The sequence below is a fragment of the Podarcis bocagei genome, assembly GCF_964188305.1.
Source record: "Podarcis bocagei genome assembly, chromosome: 14".
Lineage (NCBI taxonomy): Eukaryota > Metazoa > Chordata > Lepidosauria > Squamata > Lacertidae > Podarcis > Podarcis bocagei.
Window position 1 is genome coordinate 30,595,286 of NC_138139.1, and position 22,031 is coordinate 30,617,316.

Genomic DNA, 22,031 nt, shown 5'->3' on the forward strand with positions numbered 1-22,031 from the left:
TGCAAGCATTTTACTGCAGTGACAAAGTGGCAGTGGTGCTCCTGGTGAGCCTCTGCTGGCCTGGGGCCTTGGTCCCTGTATGACTGGGGTATCAGCAGGGTCAGCAGGAGCAGCAACCTCTAGCTGGGTACAATGGAACAGTGGCAGGCAGCAATGGCAGCATAGGAAGCAATAGGCCAGAGACAGCAGAGGGAGCCTCTAACAGGTGGTCCTGGAGGAGCCTTGCGAGCTCAGCATTTCCTCCCAGGAAATCTTCCTGCTGTCTGTGATGCAATAAGAGGAAGGAGAGGGAAGGACCCTCGCCAACATCAAGGGATGATGCTAATGCCAAAGACAAATTAATTTCAGTCAGCCACTAATAATAATAATAATAATAATAATAATAATAATAATAATAATAATAAAATTTATTTATATCCCGCCCTCCCCAGCCGAAGCCGGGCTCAGGGCGGCTAACAACAATAAAACAGTACAAAAGTACAGCATAAACAACATTCTAAAATCATTCATTATAAAATTAATTAATTCAAGCCACTGGCAACCATTGGGCCAGAGCTCCACGAAGATTTCCGAGGGAGGGAGTCAGGCTGTGCCCTGGCCAAAGGCCTGGTGGAACAGCTCTGTCTTGCAGGCCCTGCGGAAAGATGTCAAGTCCCGCAGGGCCCTGGTCTCTTGTGACAGAGTGTTCCACCAGATCGGGAGCAACATTACAGTAGGGAAACTTGGGCAGCAGCCATTTTTCAGTGAAATTAGCCGGGGGGCTTAGTTCCTTTCTGTCACTATTCCTTTTGAATGTTGTGGAGGTCTGGATCCCATATCTGTTTGCAAACAGCAAAGCCACCCAAGTGAGGTCCAGCTTGCTCCCCGCTCCCCTAAATGAAGCCAGTGCTTCCATGCAAAAGGGAGGGTGCCACCCAGGAGTGCCAGCTTGGCCCCATGACTGTGGGTGCCCAGGGCCGTGGGTGCATAGCTGTCAACTTTTCCCTTTTCTTGCGAGGAATCCTGTTTGGAATAAGGGAATTTCCCTTTAAAAAGGGGAACAGTTGACAGCTATGCATGGGTGCCATGAATCGTGCAGGGCCCTGGCACTGAAATTTGTGGGTTCCCAGCCCTTTCATGGGGAATTTTGAGGGTGCTTGGGCACCCAGGGCCCCAGAAAGTTGGCACCTATGCTGCCACCTTTTCCAGAAAGGGAGCAACTGAGCTCAGGCAAGTCATCTTGGCTGTGCATCTTGAGGACTGATGCAAGGAGTGTGTGTGTGTGTGTGTGTGTGTGTGTGTGTGTGTGTGTACGCCTGGGAGGGCATTTTGGGCCCATTGCACAGTGTCCCACCATGTTTGCCTCTCTCCCTCCTGGGGCCACAGAGGCAGGGCTCATGAATAAAAGGGAGAGGCCAGCAGAGCAGAAAAAAACCTCATGCTCTTCCGTTCTCACCGCATCCCTCCTTGTAATTTTCATGAGTTATTGGAGAAGGTCATTGGCTGCTCTGGCTGGCCAAATATTTGATTAGCTGGCACTGCAATCCAAATGCTGGAGCTGGTGGGCACTCAAGCCTTCCCCTTGGCAATCAGACCTCCCCACAGCCCTCTAGGTCAGCTGCACCCATTGCTTTGGGCTCTGGGAAGCCTGATGGTGACGCCCCCAGATGCTGCTCCTCCTCTGCATCGAAATGGGGCCCAGAAGTCTCTTGGTATATTGGGGGTATTCCTGGGGTGCTCAGAGGGGCTGACGGTGCCTTCATCCTCTATATGCGAAGCTCCAATATCCTCCCTGGATTATGACCCTGCCTTAGGCAGGAAAACTTGATGGGATAATTCCTCTCCTGTCGGAACAGCCCACCTCTCTGTTCCATTTAGGGCACATATTATTTATCTGCAAGCGGGAGGAAATTTGTCTCCCGTCCCTGGTTGCGGCAGTGAAGGCTGGCTCCGAAATGCCTTTGAGGGGGAAAAGAAGGTGGCTGAATAATGGCTCTTAACTGCTGGCTTCAAACAAGCTCTTAATTCTGAAAGGATACATTTTATAAATTTGCGAATTTGCATGTTGCCAGCCCACCCCCCACCCCTTTGTGACTTATTTAAATCCAGATTATCCTGTTTATTCCTTCAGTCACAGCTGTCATTTATCTCTGCGTAGGCTGCTTGTTCATTATACGGGCGGAGGCTTCCTGCAATCCTGCACGGAAAGGCACCTTTTGTTGGCTGTGTTTTGATGCTTTTGCTGCAGAAGTTTAACAGGAACTCCCGCAGATCAGGGCCACTGAAGCGAAGGTGTCCAATGGGTGCCTCGCCAGGGGTGGCCTCTGAGCAGCAACCGTCTCCTCTGAGTGGCGTGGAGCCAGCTGCTCACCAACATAGCATGGGAGAAACATCTGTTTTCATCTTTAAACAAGAAGCTTGTGGCTTCCTCCTCCTCCTTCCCCATTTGTACATTAACACATCCGGCTGTAATTGCTTGGCCTCTCAACTGTGCCCTGTTAGTATCCCAGTCAGACAAGCTAGGAATTTTCAAGGGGATTGAGCCTGCCTGCCTGCCTGCCATTAAAGGCAGCAATCTGCATGAAAACCAAAGTCTATTTGCTGTAAGCCCTCGAGTCAAATCTCTTGTTGAATTTGCTCAACAAAAAAAAGAAGAAAAAAGAAAGAAAGAAAGAAGGGAAATGGGGGGGGGAGAACCCACCCTTGGTTTCTGCTGGAATTTGCATAGAAGTAATGTCTTGTAAATCTCTTTCTGCTCTCTGAATCCATATTCAAGACCAAAAGCATTAACTTTGAAATGTTGTGCTTAATGCTGAAAATAATTTTAATCTCTCCAAAGCCCCATCACCAAAGTGTGCCCTCCAATCCCTTTGAATAAGCAACGCAGACCCCACAGCTGCCGCTCCATAATGGGGGCATATTGCTTTAATTCCCTGGGGTTTTTAACAAACCTTAAACACGGCTTGTAAAGAGCTTTACTGAGGAACATCCTGGTTACCCATATGCTCCTCATGGAACAGGAACTAGCCCACAGCAGGGAAATGGGGAAGCCATCTTCCGCAGGGTATTGGTGTGCACTGAAGGTGCTTGACGGGTTGGGTGGCAGCAGAGGGGGGCCTGTAGATGTGGCAGGAAGGAGGGGTACAGTCTGGCCTCCAAGGAACTGCCATATGTGGACAGAAGGTGATCCAGGTTGTATGGAGGTGACCTCAACACTGGAGGGCAGCAGAGGATGCCTTGTGTGAGCCAGACCAATAATTCAGTGTTGTCTGCACTGACTGGCAGCAGCTCTCTGAGGTTTTAGAGAGGAATCTTTCTTGGAGATGCCATTGGGGATTGAGTTTGGGACCTCCTGCACACAAAGAAGAGGCTATTCCTGCTACAGGTGAGAGCAAGGAACATCCCACCATGGAGAGAGGCTTTGCAGTTCAGCCACCACCCCTTGCAAGAGGTCAGGGGCTGCCCTGTGAGTGAAAAGTCATTTCCCCTCTAGGTCTCTTTTGCTCTGCTTAAGGGAAGCATTCCTGTGTTGGAAAGAAGTCTGTCCTGCTGCTCAGCAGGTGCTTCCAAGGAAGTTGACACAAAATAATAATCAATGTCTAACATTAAAACATTAAAGTATTTTTAAAACAGCACAATAATAACAAAAACAGCAGTAAGAGCAGCAATAAAGACCGAGAAACTACAGGAATAAAATTAACCATCCATGAAAAGCTATGGGGATTATCGTTGTCTTCTTCACTATCCTCCCAAAGGCTGTCCATCACAGGGAACAGCACTTCTGAAGTCAGAGGAACCGAAAGCAAGATTCCTGCCACAGACCTTAAAATCTGGGCAGGATCGCACAGGAGTCCCAAACTTCAGGGGGCAGTTGTGCTTCCAAAACCCAAAGTAGGTAGTTCATGTCCCCTGGAACAGAATCAGTGGTGTACCATGTGTTGCCAGTGTCCAGGGCCACACCAAGTGGAAACGGATGGAGTATGCATGCACATTCAACTGCCTAATGGTGTCCACACCACCCAGAAGACTGCAGTCACAGATAGAAGAAGAGTTGTTCCATTGCCTGGAGAGGTCACTTCCTGGTTCACATGGAGAAGCTGTTTTCACCAGAGCCCAGTGATGGAAACATTCAGCTGTATTGGGATAGCATTGGGTGTTGAAATTTTGTGCCCCTAACAATTTTGCACCCGGGGCAACTGCACCTGTGCCCCTCTCCCAGCTATGCCACTGCATAGAATAGAACATGGGTAGGCAAACTAAGGCCCAGGGGCTGCATCTGGCCGAATCGCCTTCTAAATCTGGCCCATGGACGGTATGGGAATCAGCGTGTTTTTACATGACTAGAATATGTGCTTTTATTTAAAATGCATCTCTGGGTTATTTGTGGGGCATAGGAATTCGTTTCCCCCCCCCCACAAAATATGGTCTGGCCCCCCACAAGGCCTGAGGGACAGTGGACCGGCCCTCTGCTAAAAAGTTTGCTGACCTCTGGAATAGGACCTTACAACAAAACCATACATATCTTTACTCAGAAGTGATTAGCTTTCATACTGATGAGACACCCCTCCTAGGAAATCCTGTTTAGGAGTGCAGCCTCCAATCAGCCAAGGTCTCCTTGTCACTGCCACTCAGAACAAGCACCGGTTTATCCTCCTTTCCAAGTTCAACAGTTGTAGCACTGGTGGGGGAAATAGGGACATTCAGGGATCAAATCTGTGTGGGGGTTTGATTTCTTTGGGAGAGGCAAATATCCAATTTTTCCAGTTTTGAAAGGTGTCCACAGGCCTCTAAAGGCGCGTGCACACACATACACACACACACACACCTGGCTGAAGGCAGGAATCTAAGCCTGGAGCCCCCGCCCTGAGCAAGGGTTTCTTTTCAAACAGGGCATCAGGGCAGCTTCTTTCTCTGTGAGCACCTGAAACTTGCATTTGGTATCCTTCAGAAAAGTGTGGATGCTTCTCCTCCCCCCTGCCCCCCCCATAATACCATGTCAATGGAATGTGTTTGTGAGTATTACCATAACAACCAAGGTGCCAACGTCAGCTACAACCTGATAGGATCAGGAGAAGCAGAGGATGGAAAGAAAGGAGTGAAGTTGCTACAGCAACCAGACCGTGGACTTAGAGACTGTGTCAACAGACAAGTTACAGAGGAAATCAAATGGTATCTCCACCCGCCACCATCTGAACAGCAGTGTTGCTGCTCAGGTATTCAAGGAACATGTGCAGAGGGTGAAGAGGGTGCATGCGCTGTGGTGCATTTGCGGCACCTCCCCACAACGCCCTGCTCCTGGCCTGCAATGACTTCCCCAAATTGAGCAGGAAAGGCTGAGGGCGGCTCACCAGTGTATCCACCTGAACATGCTTAGAAGCCCCGGCCAGGGTGCAGCTCATAATGCAAGGCTCCTGATTGTGTGCCGGTGTGCATGGCGCATGTGTCTATATGTGTATTTGGGTTTCTCCAGACCTGCACTCTTGAATCCATTCATTCAGCTGCCCAAATATTATTCTTCCCCATACAACTTCCCCATCCCTGCCTCAGCTCTGAGCCTTTGTCATAGATGGATTTCCCTTAGCAATAAAGGCTGCCCTGCATCCTCCAGGATACCCCTGGAGCATGGGTAGGCAAACTAAGGCCCGGGGGCCGGATCCGGTGCAATTGCCTTCTAAATCCGGCCCACAGACAGTCCGGGGATCAGCATGTTTTTACATGAGTAGAATGTGTGCTTTTATTTAAAATGCATCTCTGGGTTATTTGTGGGTCCTGCTTGGTGTTTTTACATGAGTAGAATATGTACTTTTATTTAAAATGCATCTCTGGGTTATTTGTGGGGCATAGGAATTCGTTCATTTTTCTCCCTCCAAGATATAGTCTGGTCCCCCACAAGGTCTGAGGGACAGTGGACCGGCCCCCTGCTGAAAAAGTTTGCTGACCCCTGCCCTGGAGTATCCTCAGTGCTGGTGAGTTCCAGACAGACACTTTCTGCAAGACCAGGATTAGGAATAGGTTCTAAAGTGCTTGAAGGCTGCCTGAACAATGTGCCCGGTCGAGGACATCTAAAGCATCCTCCATCCCTTTTAATCTGGCTATGTGACAGAGACAGCATCCCCAGTCCAACACCCTATAACCTCTCACTAAGCGAGGCAAAGAGGTCATTCCCGACGCCTCCCAACGGATGCCCGACTTTCTCAGTCACTCTGGCTGCATCTTTCCCTCTCCCTGCCTGTTGCTTCTGCCAGCAAGGCAGGGGGACGATCTCAGCACAGCAATTCACCCAGATTGCAAAGAGGCCACTCAGAACTCCCCTGGGGTGGGGAAGGAGTTCATCAGTGGAGAGGAAATAAGGAGAGTGCGTGTGTGAGAGAGAGACAGAGATGTGACCAGGCAATCTGAAGAAGTGTCAGAGATAACAATCATCAGGGCCTCAGCAGACACTGTGGCTCCCTGTGAGGCAGCGCAAGGCCCAAAGGCTGCTCTCCACAGACAGAGCTCAAGAGGTCTCTGCTGCATGGCAGGAAGAAATAAAGGAATGTCTGAGAATCGGAGGGGGGCTGGTCGAGGTCAAGGAACTTTCCCCCCACCTGTCTCCTCCTCCCCTCACTTTGCTCCCAGGGATGTGGGTGGCGCTTTGGTCTAAACCACTGAGCCTCTTGGGCTTACTGATCAGAAGGTCAGTGGTTCAAATCCCCGTGATGGGATGAGCTCCCCTTGCTCTGTCCCAGCTCCTGCCAACCTAGCAGTTTGAAAGCACACCAGTGCAAGTAGATAAATAGGTACTGCTGCGGCGGGAAGGTAAATGGCGTTTCTGTGCGCTCTGGCACTCGTCACAGTCCTCCGTGCGCCAGTAGCGGTTTAGTCATGCTGGTCACATGACCTGGAAAACTGTCTGTGGACAAACATCGGCTCCCTTGGCCTAAAAGTGAGATGAAAGCCACAACCCCATAGTCACCTTTGACTGGACTTAACCATCCAGGGGTCCTTCAACTTTACCTTACTTTGCTCTCATCTCCAAGAGGAGAGAGGAGGTAAAGACTGTCCCCCACCCCAGTCAACAAGTCGAGTGAGGGATGGAATCAAACTGCGTTTGTGTGTGTTCTAGGGTTGCCATATTTCAAAAAGTGTTGAGCTTTTTTTTTTTTTTACACTACCAACATGTGCCGCCATATTTCTGGATTTTCCAGGACATTTCAGTGATTACTGCCCAGATGCTGCTTAAGAGGGCTGAATACCAGCTGTGCCCAGAAAATTCCAGACGTATGGCAACCCTAGGTGTGTTTGCAGGGGGGGGGGTGCATTCCCAAACAAACCCTTCTCCCAGAAATCAGCTCCAGAAAGGATGCAGTGGTCATCTGAAAAGCAGCCCCAGTTTTGGGCACCGCCATCCATGTTTTCCTGCTTGGCAGGGGGTTGGACTCGATGGCCCTTGTGGTCTCTTCCAACTCTATGATTCTATGATTCTATGATTCAGAGGAAAGTGCATAAATGGCCCAAAAACATCAAAAACATTTAGCAGAGCTGCTGACAAATGCCCCTCAAAATAATTTCAAAGTGGTATTTTTTTTTTTGACAAACCTTCAAGAACTTCCCCATGTGAGAGAAAGTGGAGACAAGCATGCTCAGTGCTACCTGCACCCCCTTTCGGGAGAACACCACAGTAGATCATCAGGGGGGAGCATCCCAGGTTTACTCCCCATGGGTGTCATCTCCAGGCTGGCTGGGAAAAGACTCCTAGCTGAGAAACTTGATTGTAGGACAACCCTAAAGGCTCTCTATTCAGTCAGTTTTGGACACTTAGCTCTGTGTCCCGCCCCCCCTCTCTCTCTGTGTGTGTGTGTTTGTGTCTTGTGCTTGGGTCCTGCTAGCAGGTTCCCCACAGCCATCTGGTCAGCCATTCTGTAAGAAAAATGGCCTGACCCAGCAGGCATCTCCTGTTCTTATATTTTGCTGGTGTTGTTTTTTTTTTTTTTTAACATGCCTCGCACTTTACATTACGAATTTATGATTTTTTTGGTCCTTAATATTCTGGGTTTGAGTACGTTCTATTCTGCCTTGGAAGGGACCCTCTAAACAGTGAGATACAAAGTAAACACAATAAGGAGGGTATTATGCTGAAAGTGGTTCACAGAAGACAGTAAGTCGAATAGCCATAACAGCTAAAAAAAGAGAGAAAGATGTCCTGCCATGTACCATTGACATTTCAACCATTACAATTCATTTAAAACATAACAACAGTTTAAACAAGGATGAAGCGATATCCCCAACACCAATAATATCAACATTATATCCACAAGGAGCAATTCATTTAGTGGTTCCTATTAAGAGACTGAACAATCAGATAACTCACCCACGCCAAACTACCAGCAAAAGAGACCCTCCTACGGTTTTCAGCAACTGGGATTCAGAAGAATTGCTGCCTCCAACTATGGAGGCAGAGCAAAGCCATCATGGTGAGGAGCCATCAGTAGCCCTCTCCCCCTTGAATTTGTCCAGTCCTCTTTTAAAGTCATCTAGAGGTTGGGTGCTATTACTGCCTCTGGTGGGAATGAGTTTCATCATTTAACTATGCACTGTGTGAAGACTCTGTCCTGAATCTAGTAACCTTCAGCTTCATTGGATCTCCATGAGTTCTAGTCTTTTGCGAGAGCAAGAAAAACTTTTCTTCCACCCACTTTCTTCATGCTCTGCATAATCTTATAAAATGAAGTTTACAGCATCTCCCCACTAGGAATGCTGGAAAATTCCAAGAGAAATGGAAATGGGAGGAGGAATTGCAGGTGCTCACTTATTTTTCCCCCCAGGCCCAGAATGGAAATTGATCCAGTGAGTAAGATTGGGATTTGCTGTTTCTGTTGTTTTCATTCTGTAAATCATATGCAATTTATGAAGTTTCCCCTCCCACATTTGCACTGTGTTTTCTTTGTGCTGAAATGGATGGTGTGGAGTGTAACAATAATGTAATTAGTAACATTAAATTTTACCACAACAGACAGCGAGATGAATAAAGTACGCTTTGTCAGAAGCTGGACTGCAGGGGAAGAGAAACAGTGCTGCTTGCGACAGAGATGGATTTGAATGGCAGGGGGTTGGACTCGATGGCCCTTGTGGTCTCTTCCAACTCTATGATTCTATGATGCCTTCTCCCATCTCAATTTCCAGTTCCACATTTTTACAGCTGAGCAATGCAGGAGCCTCCCATTTCTGCCATCTCAGCCAGGTAGGCCCGCCCTGTGAGGTAGCGAAGAATGGCTCTGGAAAGCAGTACCCCCTGCAAATCTCTCAAAGGCTTTGGGGGAAGAGAAAGACATTTTGGGGAGGCGAAAAGCAATGCAGCTCCAGGTTGCACAAGCTTCTTCAAACTCAGCCCTCCAGATGTTTTTGGCCTACAACTCCCATGATCCCTAGCTAGCAAGACCAATGGTCAGGGATGATGGGAATTGTAGTCTCAAAACATCTGGAGGGCTGAGTTTGAGGAAGCCTGCTGTTGCAGCATAAGAATGTAAGACCCCCACAGTAGGATCAGGACAAAGAGGGACCCCCAGTCTTCTGCTCTCACAGTGGCCAACTAGATGCCCCAAAGGGAAGCCCAAGCAGGATCTGAGATCCTTCTTCTACTCTTTTTCTCCAGCATTCCAAAGTAGACTGGCTCTGTCCATGGAGGTTCCAATTAGGAATAATAAGAAACTAAGAAGAGCTCTGCAGCAGCTCAATCAGGCCAAAGGGTGTGCGTCTCATCCAACATAGTCTTCTGCTCACAGCGGCCATCCAAAAGAAGCTCACAAACAGGGCCTGAGCAAAACAGCAGCAACTCTCCCCGCTTGCAATACGCAGCAACTGGTATTATTCAAAGGCATTCCCCACTTCCAACAGTGGAGGTATAGAGTACAGCCATCAGGCATGCCTCCCCCCAGTGAACAGAAAGAGAGGAGTTAGGGGAAGGCACTCTTGGCCTCAAATAAGCTGTGCGGATCAGCTTGCATTGTGACTAAGGGTGTGTGTGGAATGCAGGGAATCCGGGCTAAGAGTTTTTAAAGCCCGTTCTCTTCTTTTGTTAAAGCTCTAAGGAGCTTTGAGAAGCCTTCCTGCTATCATTTGCCTGCATCGGTTTTGGGTGGGGTGGGGCTGGGACTGAGCAGTGCGTCTCGAGTGGGGTATTCTCTGCCTTTTAATGCCATCTCTAAAGGGCCTGGAGGGAAATGCCTTGACCGTCTTGATCCCTTTGCTCCCTGGATGCTCCCTTCTGGGCCCATTTCCCAGCTACTCATAAGACAAGGACATAAGAAGAGCCCTGCCAGATCATGTCAAACGAAGCCCATCCCTTACTCACAGAGGCCAGCCAGATGCCCATTATAGGAAACTCTTAAGCAGGATCTGAGCCCTCTCCTTTCCTGTGATTTCCAACAACTCGGATTCAGAAGCATTGCTGCCTTCCACTGTGGAGGCAGAGTGTAGCTATCAGGACTAGTAGCCATCACTTTCCTCCATGAATTTGTCTAATCCTCTTTCAAAGTCATCCAAGTGGATGGCAGCCATAACTGCCACCTGTGGGAGCGAGTTCCATAGATTAACTCTGCACAGAGCCTAGGACTTGCCGATCGGAAGGTCGGCGGTTCGAATCCCCGCAACGGGGTAAGCTCCCATTGTTCGGTCCCTGCTCCTGCCAACCTAGCAGTTCGAAAGCACGAAGTGCAAGCAGATAAATAGGTACCGCTCTGGAGGGAAGGCAAATGGCATTTCCGTGCGCTGCTCTGGTTTGCCAGAAGTGGCTTAGTCATGTTGGCCACATGACCCGGAAGCTGTACCCTGGCTCCCTCGGCCAATAAAGTGAGATGAGCACCGCAACCCCAGAGTCAGCCACGACTGGACCTAATGGTCAGGGGTCTCTTTACCTTTATGTGAAGAAGGCGTTTTTCATCCCAGATGCTCCCTGCAAGCCCAAGTCCAGTCCTTGGCACTGAGGGGCATAGGGTCTCTTTGGAGCTAAGCTGAGGGTTTATGCTAAAGGAAGAGAGAACTGCGTAGGGGTCACAGGAGGGGAACCTGGGATTTCAGGGAGCAGAGAGGGAGAAACAAAGATGGAATCCATTTTCCTTCCTGGGTAACGGATGCCAGGAATCACAAACCTCCAAGAGAGCTGCCTTCCTCTGTGGATCCTGCAGAAGTGTCAAGGGGTTTGCTAATACCCAATATTAATATTATGGGTTTCAATTGCCGGTGTGAATCTGCAAAGTGAGCCAGCAAAGGGAAACCAGGCGGCTTCAGCCAAACCAAGGGAAATAAAAAATTGACTCATCTGTGCAATTTAGGGCTATCTCACCCTGCACCCCCCTCCCCAAAAAAGAGAGCAGTTGGTGTTTCTGAGGAAGAGAGGGAGGCTGTCAAAATGGAATGTTTAAAATATAATGCAGTAGGTCTCTCTGGTGACGAGTTCAGTTTCATCGCTGGGGGAATTTACTCCCACCCAAAAGAGCAGATGAGAAATAATGGTCCTCTAAATGAAACCCCCACCCCCCACTGGATCAGCTTAAAAAGCTTTTAGGAGGAAAAAAGGTAAATAAATTCCACTGCTGAGCTGTGGATATGGATGTTATCCTAACCCAGCACGAATAGCCAGAGCGATAGTAATGGGGGAGTCATCAACAGCTAAGAAGATTGCAACTCTTAAGGGAGAGTGGCAGCTATGATTGAGCTGGAGGAGAGGAGGGGTGGGCAGGGGGACTACATGCACACACACATCCTGCTCCCCCCTCATTGTCTTCCTATTTCAGGAGGAATTTAGGCAGGGGTGCTAAATAGAAATTTCCTATTTATTGGCAAAGGGGAGGAAGCATCACCCCGGTCCTGGTTTCAAAATCAAATCTGATGGGCCCTGTTCATGCATTATTCATACGTTGGGCACCATTGTGTAGTCTGTGGAGTGGGTCCTGATGTTGTCTTTACCAACCTGGGAGCACCTGGGAGCGTCAGTTCGGAGGGGATCCCTGCATCCGGGATGCCCACAGAGCCAGGTGCCACAATGATGTGGGAGACCCTACTTGGGAGCAGGTGCCTGCGTGTTGTACTTTCTTTTCCGATCATCTGCACACAGCACAAGGTTGTTGAAGGAAGATGTGATTTGGAGGCTGTGCCGGAGGCTGGTCTATGCAGTTATGCCACATGGTTGAGCAGAGTGTGAGTAGGGCTGCTGTGACATCATGACACTGGTGCCAGGATCACTGACTGGCTGGATCACACAGCCAGCAAGAAGGGCAAAACTCTTAAGAACCGCAGCAGCAGCAGCAAGGTGGGCATGGTGGTGAAGTTGGGTGAAACAAGGTGAAAATGGCAACGTTTGGAAAAGTCATCTGGATAATGTTTTGAGGACCCAGAACTCCACCTTTAACCACCTACAAGGTTCTGCCTGCAAAAATGTAGCTTGGTCCTCCTAGCAGCTAGAGAGTCACTCACAGTGGTGGGTTTTGCACCACAAAGCTCAAACAGCAAAATGACACGGCCCTTATAAAATATGTTAGGTTGCAGAGAGAAGAAGAGGGAGCATGTGGTCCTCTCCCTTTGGCCTTGAAGGGAATTCCCAGCCATTTCAGTGATTGCAGGTAGGTGGAATATAGAATCATAGAATTCTGCAGTTGGCAAGCACCCCAAAGACCATCTAGTCCAGCCCCCTGCAATGAGGGAATCATAGCTAAAAAATCCCATCCAACCTCAGTTTAAAAACCTTCCAGGAAGGAGAGCCCACCACTTTCTAAGTTAGTCCCATTCCACCGTTAAGCAGCTTTTACCCTCAGAATGTTCTTCCTAATGTTAAGTCGGAATCTCATTTATTGTAGTTTGACTCCATTGGTTCAGGTCCTCCTCTTTGCCTGCTCTGGTCTCTTGCCAGCCCACAGACCAGATGCATACCCCTCAACTGTACTGATTAAATTGGGAAATCCAATTTTTTGGGGGGGCATGCTCTCATGGGTCATGCAAGTCATGCAGGAGCGTGGCCCAAAAAGACAGGTGTCCAGGTTTTCAACTGCAACATGTTGGAAGGTATGCAGATGGACCAGACCAGCCTACCCAGAGCACCCAGGAGGCTTCATTAAGAGGACTGAGAAATGGTCTGGTTGTGCAATGCTCTTTTCCTGGGAAGCACCCCCTTTGTGGGCACTTGCCCTGCACCAACGTAGAGCAGGCTGCCTGCTCCCTTCACACCAGAAACTGCTCTTGTGGTGGGAAAATGGATCAGCATTGCTCAGCTTGCCAGTGCCTCTTCACCACCACCAATGCCATCTGTGCATACAAAAGATCCCATCTTCAGCACCCAATGGCACCTCCAGGTAGACCTGGGTAAAATCCCTGCCTGAACCCCTGCAGAGCCATTGCTGCCAGTCAGTGTAGACAATACTGAGCTAGATGGAGCAAGGCAAGTTCCTATGTTCTCTTTTCTGCAGCTGCAAAGTTTGGTGTGGCCTCCCACTGAGTTGCTTGCCCCCACTCAAACAGTCTGCCCTTTGACCTTGTCATGGGCCAAGCAGGATCAGAGCCTGCCCTGAATCTTCCAACATTCAGCTTCATTGGATGTCATGTGGCAGTAAGCTCAGTATCATGAGAGAGAGAGAGTTCTGCTACCAGCAGCCTGGTGGTCAGATGTGCTTTAGAGAACCTTCCTTCTCCTCCCCATTCTGAGTACTAGCTATGAACAAGCAAAGGTTGCCACCCTGAGCCAGGCCACTGGCCCATGTGGTTGGCAATAAATCTTAACAACAACAACAACCCCTTTGCCCAGCACTGACTGCTCTGAGTTACGTCAGCTCTCAAGGGTGGGAAGAACTTGTAAATCCTCCTATCGCCTAAGGCAGTCAGTTGACCCTAAGGACACCACAACTCCCACCCACCTAATATTGAGCCAGAAGGAGGCAGCTGTCACCCAGGCCAGCACCCAAGGGCAGTCCTGCTGTTTGTGCCTTCCCTGCCTTGCTCGTGCCAGGGCTGAATTTCATTCATTATCCATGCAACTATGGTAATTCCCCCCATCCCCCCTGCATCTGCCTGTGTAGCATCCAGCATCCTTATTATTCCAAGTATTTCCCCCCCCCCCATCATTTACTGGCTGGCCTTATTATGGTCCCTGCACCCTCCCTGTTCTGTAAGGTGCTTAATTGCAACAGAGGTGCAATCAGAGCCAGCCATGTGGCTGGTAATTGACTGAATTCTAATAACCGCCAGCCCAGCAGAGCCACAGTGGCAGGCAGAGCCAGTTGGAGGGGGCAAGGGGAGCGCTTCCTGCCCCCCAGGCCCACGGGCAGTGCCTGGCTGGGAGTGCCAGCAAAACAGACCCGCTCACGCACTGGCATACCGGGTGACAGTTTGGGCATTAACATAGATAGAGTGCTATTTATATCAGTTTGTACATTTAATCAGATTTTTTGCAGTTTTCAGCAAGATGTGGACTCCATCCCTGTCCAAGGCATTTGGTTCAAATCAGTTGAGACAGAGAATAATCAAGATTTATGATGCTCATTCTGAGTCCGGATCACACAGTCAGTGCAGCTGGAACGGCTCCGGTGCTGCCTCTCCCAGAGCCCGGCTGGCTGGCGAAGGCTTCGCTCTCCCTCGTGCGGGAGATTTAATGTCCATCTTGCAAACTGTCAAAACATGTCAGCTGCTGCAGATAAGGGCAAAACAACACACACACTGTTTCTGATCAGCACTTTCCCTCTGACTAAGGTGGGCATCTGTGCCCAGGAGCTATTTACCTCCAATGCATCTAACAGAGGCTGAGAGGACAATAGAGTCTTCCTGGAGGTGATGCTTTTAAGAAGCAAAGCCAGTGGGAAGTATCCAGCCCACCTGACGTCATCACAGGAATGCTGCTTCACACATCATCAGGCTACCTGTCCATCTGGCTCAGTATTGTCTACACAGGCTGGCAGCAAAGCCTATCCAGTGTTTCAGGCAAGGACTTCCCCAACCCAACCTGGAAATGCCAGTGGGGACTTTCCATATGCAAAGCACTTGCTGTATCATTGAGCCATGCCTCCTTCTATCACAAGTAGCTATGGCGGCCTCTGCTAGTTGTGAGCCAAAACTGTGCAGGCCATCACAGGCTGATAGCAATGGCTGGAGGGAAGGGGAGGTGCTGCAGGTCTCCACTTCAAGATGCTTATTGCCCCCCAGAAAGGCCAGGATTGTCTTGGTGGGGGAGAAAGAAGGGAAGCTCAGTGAAGCCACTTTTCAGACCACATAAATGCCATTGAATTTCCTTTTAACAACTGTGGTGGTAGTGGTTTTTATGGTTGTTTTCACCATGAGGTCCCTGGGAAGGATGTAACAATTTAAAAAGGCTATATTAAAACAAGGGAATAGGATGGGCCTTTCCATCTCTTTCTCTCTCTCTGGTGTCCAAGGCCAGAGGAAAGAGATGTGTCTTCAGCAGATGACAAAAAATGACACACAGAAAGTGCCCAATATCTCTTGGTGAGGAGGAAATTCCACAGCTCGGGGTCTGACACAGATAATGTCATTTCCTGGGCCAATCCCAAAAAACTTATGAGGATGCAACTACCACCAACCTCATGAAAACAAAACCCCTAAACAGGGCCGTCTTTAGCATATGTGCTGCCGGGGTGCAAAGATCCGCCCAGTGCCCCCCAATTTAGTTTAGCCCCCAAATTAACTTTTATTATGCTTATGAACTGTAAGTGATGAAATTAAAATGCTGTGATGGCCTGGGATTTGGACTCAGAGGCTGAACCTGAGGAATCCCAGCCTGCACAGGAGTCCCCGCCTCCAGAACCAGCTGGGGCCTGAGCCTGAAGGGTCCTCACCTGTGCTGGATCCTCAGGTGCAGGCACCAGCTGAGTCTGCTCTGGCTCCTGAGGGGATGGAGGACCCATTGCCTGCAGGTGCTCCACTCTCAGCCCCGTCAGGGGAAGAGGAGGTTGCCTCTGGGTCTGGTAACCCTCCAGCCTATCCTGAGCTGCGGAGGCTCAGGGCAGAGAGGTGGAGGGAACTAAGTTCCTGCAGGAGGAGTGTTCACCTCCAGGTCAGGAGAGGCAAGTCACCTGTGGAGTGGGGCCACCCTATGCCTTGGGGCAGATAAAAGCCAGTCAGCCCCAGTACCAGGTTGCGGAAGCAACATTGTTGCCAGCCTGTTCCTGCCTGCACCCTGTCCTGCTCTTCTGCCAGAGTTCCTGACCCCACCAGACTCCCTGCCTTGGACCCAGCTACAGCTTTGACGGACAGCCTCCAAACCGCACCCCCTACCTCGGACTGGACTCGGACCTCGCCTCTCGGTAGCCCCCAGGACCAGCACAAATGCGATTTGCAATGTTTCACTTGGGGTCAGCGACACCTTTGACACGACTGATCTTGCACTGCCTGCCTGCCTCGAGATCAGTCATGTCAAAGGTGCCGCTGACCCCACTGCCGCATAGCAGTTCAATACAATACGTAACATAATATTTTGATGTAAGAGTTAATTTCGCGTGCACGGTGCCATTGAGTCTGACAAGCGCTGTCATTGTGAATGACAAGCGCTGCCACTGGCGCTGGCGCAGCGTGGCTTTGGTAAATAAGTGCACAAAGTCGAAAGTCCTTTAGTGAAACAGTAGGTATACAATTTGGTAATACCTAGGTATATATGTATTTTGTTTTTCTAGCTTGATCAGAATTATTTATTATTTCATAACAGGTAGATAGTTAAGTGCTTAGGTGGCTTCAGTGGTGGGCGCCTGGCACCCCCAGAATTCAGCGCCCGGGTGCACCACACCCCTTGCACCCCCAGGTAAAGATTACCCTGCCCCTAAACTTCAGAAAAACCCAGTGGTGGCAATTTTATTTATTTATATAATTCAGACATTTATATACCATTTAATGGTATATAATGGTTTGCATTTCTAAGCAGTGAACATACAAACAATCCACAGCAAATGGCACAATAAAACAATAAGAAATTATCATAAAACTGAATGGGGCACCACCCCACCAGTCCCAGTGTCTCCTCTCCTCAGCCAGCCTTCTGACTCCTATCTAAGGAATGGTGGTCCTGGCTGTCAGCTTTCACCTCCTCAATCTCAGCAGCGGGGATGAGGATGCAGACAATATCCACTCATCATTGGTTCTGGTTCCACCTACTATGGGGCCCCCTGCTTCCTGGCTTCCTGACTTCCTAGTCCCTTTGGGCACCAGCTACCACTTGAGAAACACATGCAAGAAATCCCTGGGCCCTGCCCTGGGGTGGATTTCTAGTATCACTGGGTGGAAAAGGGCTCAGCATCCTTTAGAGAGGCAGCCAGATGAATGCAGTACCTGGAAAGTCTTGGGCACAGTCATCTTAATTTCCTTCCTTAGGAATGTAGAAAGCTGCCTTGTACAGAGTCAGAACTTTGGACCACGTAACTCAATGCTACCTACACAAAGTGGCAGTGGCTGCCCAGGGTTTTAGATGGGGCATCTTTCCCCACCCTGCCTGGAGATGCCATTGGGGACTGAGCTGTGGTGGTGTAGTGGTTAGAGTGTCAGATTAGGACCTTGGGAGATGGGTTCAAATCCCCACTCAGCCATGAATGAAGCTCACCTTGGGCCAGCCACCACCTCTCAGGCTAACCTACCACACAGAGCTATGGGGACTGATGGAAGAGAGGGAGAACCATGTTCACCACCTTGAGCTCCATGGATAAAAGGTGGGATATAAATGCAATAAATAAAAAACATGCTAAGCAGGTGCTCTACCATAAAGCTATGGACCTTCCCACAAATCCTGCCCACCCTTGATGCTGGTGTGCGAAGCTGCTTGGAATGAAAGAGGGTTCAACTCACAGCTTCCTCCCAGTGTGTGAAACCCAAGAGCAATTCCCCATCAAGTCAATAAGGTAAACAGAGCCCAATTTGGGTAAACAGAATTAGTGGTGCTGAAGAGCTGTGGGCATTGCTGCACATACTGATTAGCATAAATGCTCAACACAAACCAATTAACACTCTCCAGTCAGCTTATCCCATGTCACTTTGCACAAACACAAAGCCCGACACTAAACACACATCGATTTCTTCGTAAAGCCCAGCCTCATGCGATCCCAAACTCAGCAAAACTGAAGGCAATTACTCCTTCCAAAGCTCACATTTCCTGAGAAGCTGATGAAGGTGTGCTGAGTGAAGACCCAACCTGCCTCGAGGGGGTAGACTGCAGCATGTGTCTCCCCTCTCCTCAAAAAGGATGTTCAGAAAAGGGCAACCCAAATCATCAAGGGGAGGCAGAGACTCCCCTATGAAGGAAGGTTGCAGTGTTTGGGACCTTTTTGTTTAGAGAATGGACAGGTAAGGCAACATGGTAGAAGTTTATAAAATTATGTATGGCATATCTGCATAGAGTCTGACACAGCAGACTCTCCTTATGTTCTCTCTTCCTGCGGCTAGTGGTAAATCGCCTTCAAAAGCCCAGCCCCAGAAGACACATGTTGCTTTCTGGCCAGGGACCTTGCTAAAGAGCCTGTTGGCATTCCAAACAAGGCAGCACTGGCTGGGAGCCTTATTGAAAGGGGTTGCTGAAATCATCTCCCCCCACCCCCACCCTACGGATGGCTCTCAGCAATGGTTGCATTAACGAGTTTGGGTCCCTGAAAATGGCTCATGTTCAGGTGCCCAACAACTTGAAGTCCCTGCTCCCTCTCACTAAATCAAGCAGTCCGGAACAGCTGCACTGGTTGTTTGTTTAAGGCCCCTATGTCCCAAAAGACGATCCTAGGGCATTTTTACACAAACCCTTTAGCACAGAGCCTCCAAGTGTCCCTGTTTTCCAGGTATAGTCCCAAATCGACAGAAGCCGTCCTGGTTTCTGATTTGATCCTGGAATGTCCCACTTTTCCTTAGGATGTCCTTATTTTCATTGGAGAGGTGATGGAGGGTATGATGGTAGGACATCAATTATTGCCCAATAGCTTGTTAGGGGAGGAGAACTTCCTGAGACCAGAGTATGGTACTGAGGATAGCCTGGTGGAGTAAAAGATGATCAGCACTAGTTGGTTGTTGGAAAAGACAACAGTGGCATGGAGAGCAGCATTGCTCTCCTGTCTCCACAGTTTCTTCCAGACATTTAGTCTGGAATACGAATAATTCATTTGCTCAATTTTTATGGAGAATCCAGATGCTGTTGCTGCCAGGTTATTGCATTTCACTCTGCTTGTGTTGTCTTTTTTTATATATATATAAAATCTAATTTGTTGTGGTCTTTTGTGTGTGTGTGTTGAAATGCAGCTGCAGCACCAGCCTGCCCACTGTGGCCTGCAAAGCAATACTGAGGCTTTCCAGGGCTACTGTCCCTTTAGTTTTCTATCCCTTGATTTGTTTCAGCCTCTTAACTCATGACATTCCTGAACCAGCCCCTTATTCAGTAAATTCCTGGGATGGTGGCTCTAATTACTAGATGCCTCTTGCGTGGACAGAGCAATTACTTACTTTTTAGGACTAAGCAGAAATCCTCCATCTGCTTGTGTGGTTCCATTCATGGACCATGAGAGGGGAGGGCATTTTTTGCTATTTTTGGTGGGTGGTGGCATGAAATCACTGTTGCTCCCCTGCCACCTTGGTTGCTGCTGGCTGACATGTTTAAATCTCTACAGTGGCTCAGGAATGCATCATCCACAAGGAGTTGGGGAAGTGGCAGTGAGCCTCACCCTCAAAATTCAACCCCACCCTTGAAATATGAAAGTGGGGAGGCTGCTTTGCACTCCCCTTTCACCATGACCCACCCCCTTTCAGGATTCTGAAAGTTCAGCCCAACACTATTTTATTTTATTTGTAAGGATCAGAGCTGTACAACTGCAATTAATTTTAGAAATGCAAAGAGGAAACTAGAATTTAAAGCGGCCACTGCCATGATCCCCCCCCCCCCGGGAAGGAACAGGAACTGACTAAGAGCTCACCCACACTTACCTTTGCTTCACATTTCTATGCACAAGTCCTGGCTTTCCAGGTCTGTGTCCTGGGTTCGGTTTTGTTTTCTCCCAATGCTTTGCCTGCAAAAACCCTCTCTTTACCACTGAATCAGAGCAAACAGCAATCCGTGAAAAACCTGAATTGCTATTTGCTCTAATTGGATGGTAAAGATCAGATTTTCCTGGAGAAAGCAGTGAGGCAAAAAAAAGTGTGCCTAGAAAGTGTAGGGCAAAAGAAAAGTGTGAATGAGCCAGGATTAAGAACTGGATGCAAGAACACTGCAAGTGAACAGGAAGCACTAAAATAGCAGAGCTGATTTCAGAGAAAATGGAGATGAGAGGGCAATGAATACACAGGGACAGTTGCAAGGAGAAGCAGGATGCGAGATTACTCCTACATTGCAGCATTGCAGGAGGTGAACCAGATGACCCTTTGGTTCCCTTCCAGCTCAACAGTTCTATGATTCTGTGGGAAAGATGGTGGGATCTTGCTCATGGAGAAAGGGTGCTGCTGGATTTGTAAGAGGAATTTAACACTCTATTAGGGGCTTTCTGAACTGCTGTTTTAATTCTGCTTCCAGCTGTGTGTGGAAGAGCAACACTTTTATCAGTGCTAACTGCCCTCCAACATTTCTCCAATGAAAATAGGGACACCCAGTGTCTGTTTTTCTAGAAAAAGAGGTGCTGGAACTCACCATGAACACCTCCCTTGTTCTAAGAGTGTGCAATGGCACCCACCTGAGAGGTGCTGGAACTGAGTTCCGGTGAGTTCCAGCTGAAAAAAAGCCCCGAGGTTTGGGTCCAACCTGGTGGGGCAGTGCCTGAGCTGTTCCCCTTTCAGAGGAGGGGCAGGACAGTGAGATGCATGAGCCGAGAGAGCCATCTGCTAACATGCCTAATTGCACGAGCTAATTCCAATGCCATCCAGGTGTTGCAGCCATCAACAAGGTTAATAAAAGATGAGGGGGGCACAGCTGGCACTGCGGCTTGCAAGGTGGACAGGCCAGGAGAGCCAGCTTGGAGCAAGGCGCAGACAGTTTGGCTCCAGCCCTCAGCAAGCACTGATTAAAAATAAATCTCCTTTTCGTTTTGGAATCTGCCCGTCAGCGCCTCCTTGTAGGTGGAATCCATTAAAAAATTATCCTTTGCAAAGGTGCTCAAGTCTTTTTGACGGTTAGCAGCAGCAACAGCCTGCATCAAGGAAGGTGGAGGGGGGAGAGTCAGGGGAGCTAATTGGTGCCAACCTGCCTCCATTGTGGGCCAGCATCAATAAGCAAGGCTGTGCCAACAGGCCGCTGACTCAGGCAGAGCCCATTCAAGCTCTCCTGCTGTGGTCGGGAAGGAACGACTTCTGCGCTTCATGCTAATGAAAGGTAATTGAAGCTCCAGTCATGACTGCATCTTGCCAAGCAAAGTCTGGCTGCTGCAAACTCAGGGTGGGCCAGTGAGTAAGTAGCTAGCAAGGTCTCATTATCTCCGCAGAACCAAGCCGTGGAGGGGGGGGAGGGGGGAGGAGGACGAAGGGAGAGAGAATTCCTCTCCATAAAAATTAACACTTTAGCAGGGAGCCAAATGGTGACAGCTAATGCACTTTTGAGCGAGATCTAAATTTTATTCATAAGCTTCAGTGTCAGGCCTAAAATAACATTTTTACAGACACTCTGAGCATAAACAGCCCCGCTGACTCCAAATCAGGGAATCTGGGCCTGGGAATGAGGCAACTCAGTCATTTGGAACAAGGAGAGGCGCGTTTTGAGCCATTGCTCCCGATAACAAAGGAGGCCGATGTGCTCCTCACACCATCTGCTTGCCTGCAAGGGAGCCCGTCTGCTGGAGGGATGGCAGCCCAGGGCTCCAGCCGAGGAGGAGGAGGCGGCAGAGGCAGCAGCACACTAAGACTTACACAGGGTCCTCAAAGGGAGCTAAGCCCACAGCAGGTCCTGAGACTCTGATGTCCAGAGGGGCACCAGCCAGCAATCCAGCCATGGCATCATCCCCACAGCTCTGGCCAAAGGAGGAAGCCATAGGCAGGAGAGCAGCCACATGGTCCGGAGCTGTCTTCATGCATCAGGAACTCTAAAGCAGCACTCTAAAGCCTTCAGACTACAATTCCCTGCCAGCACAGTCATTGGCCAT

The 22,031-nt window shown here is 49.2% G+C and overlaps 1 protein-coding gene and 1 long non-coding RNA gene across 2 annotated transcripts in view; one reads left to right on the top strand and one right to left on the bottom strand.

Annotated features, from left to right (window-relative positions):
- LOC308573696 (heparan sulfate glucosamine 3-O-sulfotransferase 4-like) overlaps nucleotides 1-22,031 on the bottom strand; it is a 93,674-nt gene that overhangs the window by 7,885 nt on the left and 63,758 nt on the right. The window lies entirely within an intron of this gene.
- Nucleotides 3,768-5,380, top strand: LOC308573729. Its single transcript, XR_014002164.1, has 2 exons — nucleotides 3,768-3,870; nucleotides 4,869-5,380. It is a non-coding gene; the product is annotated as an uncharacterized lncRNA (long non-coding RNA).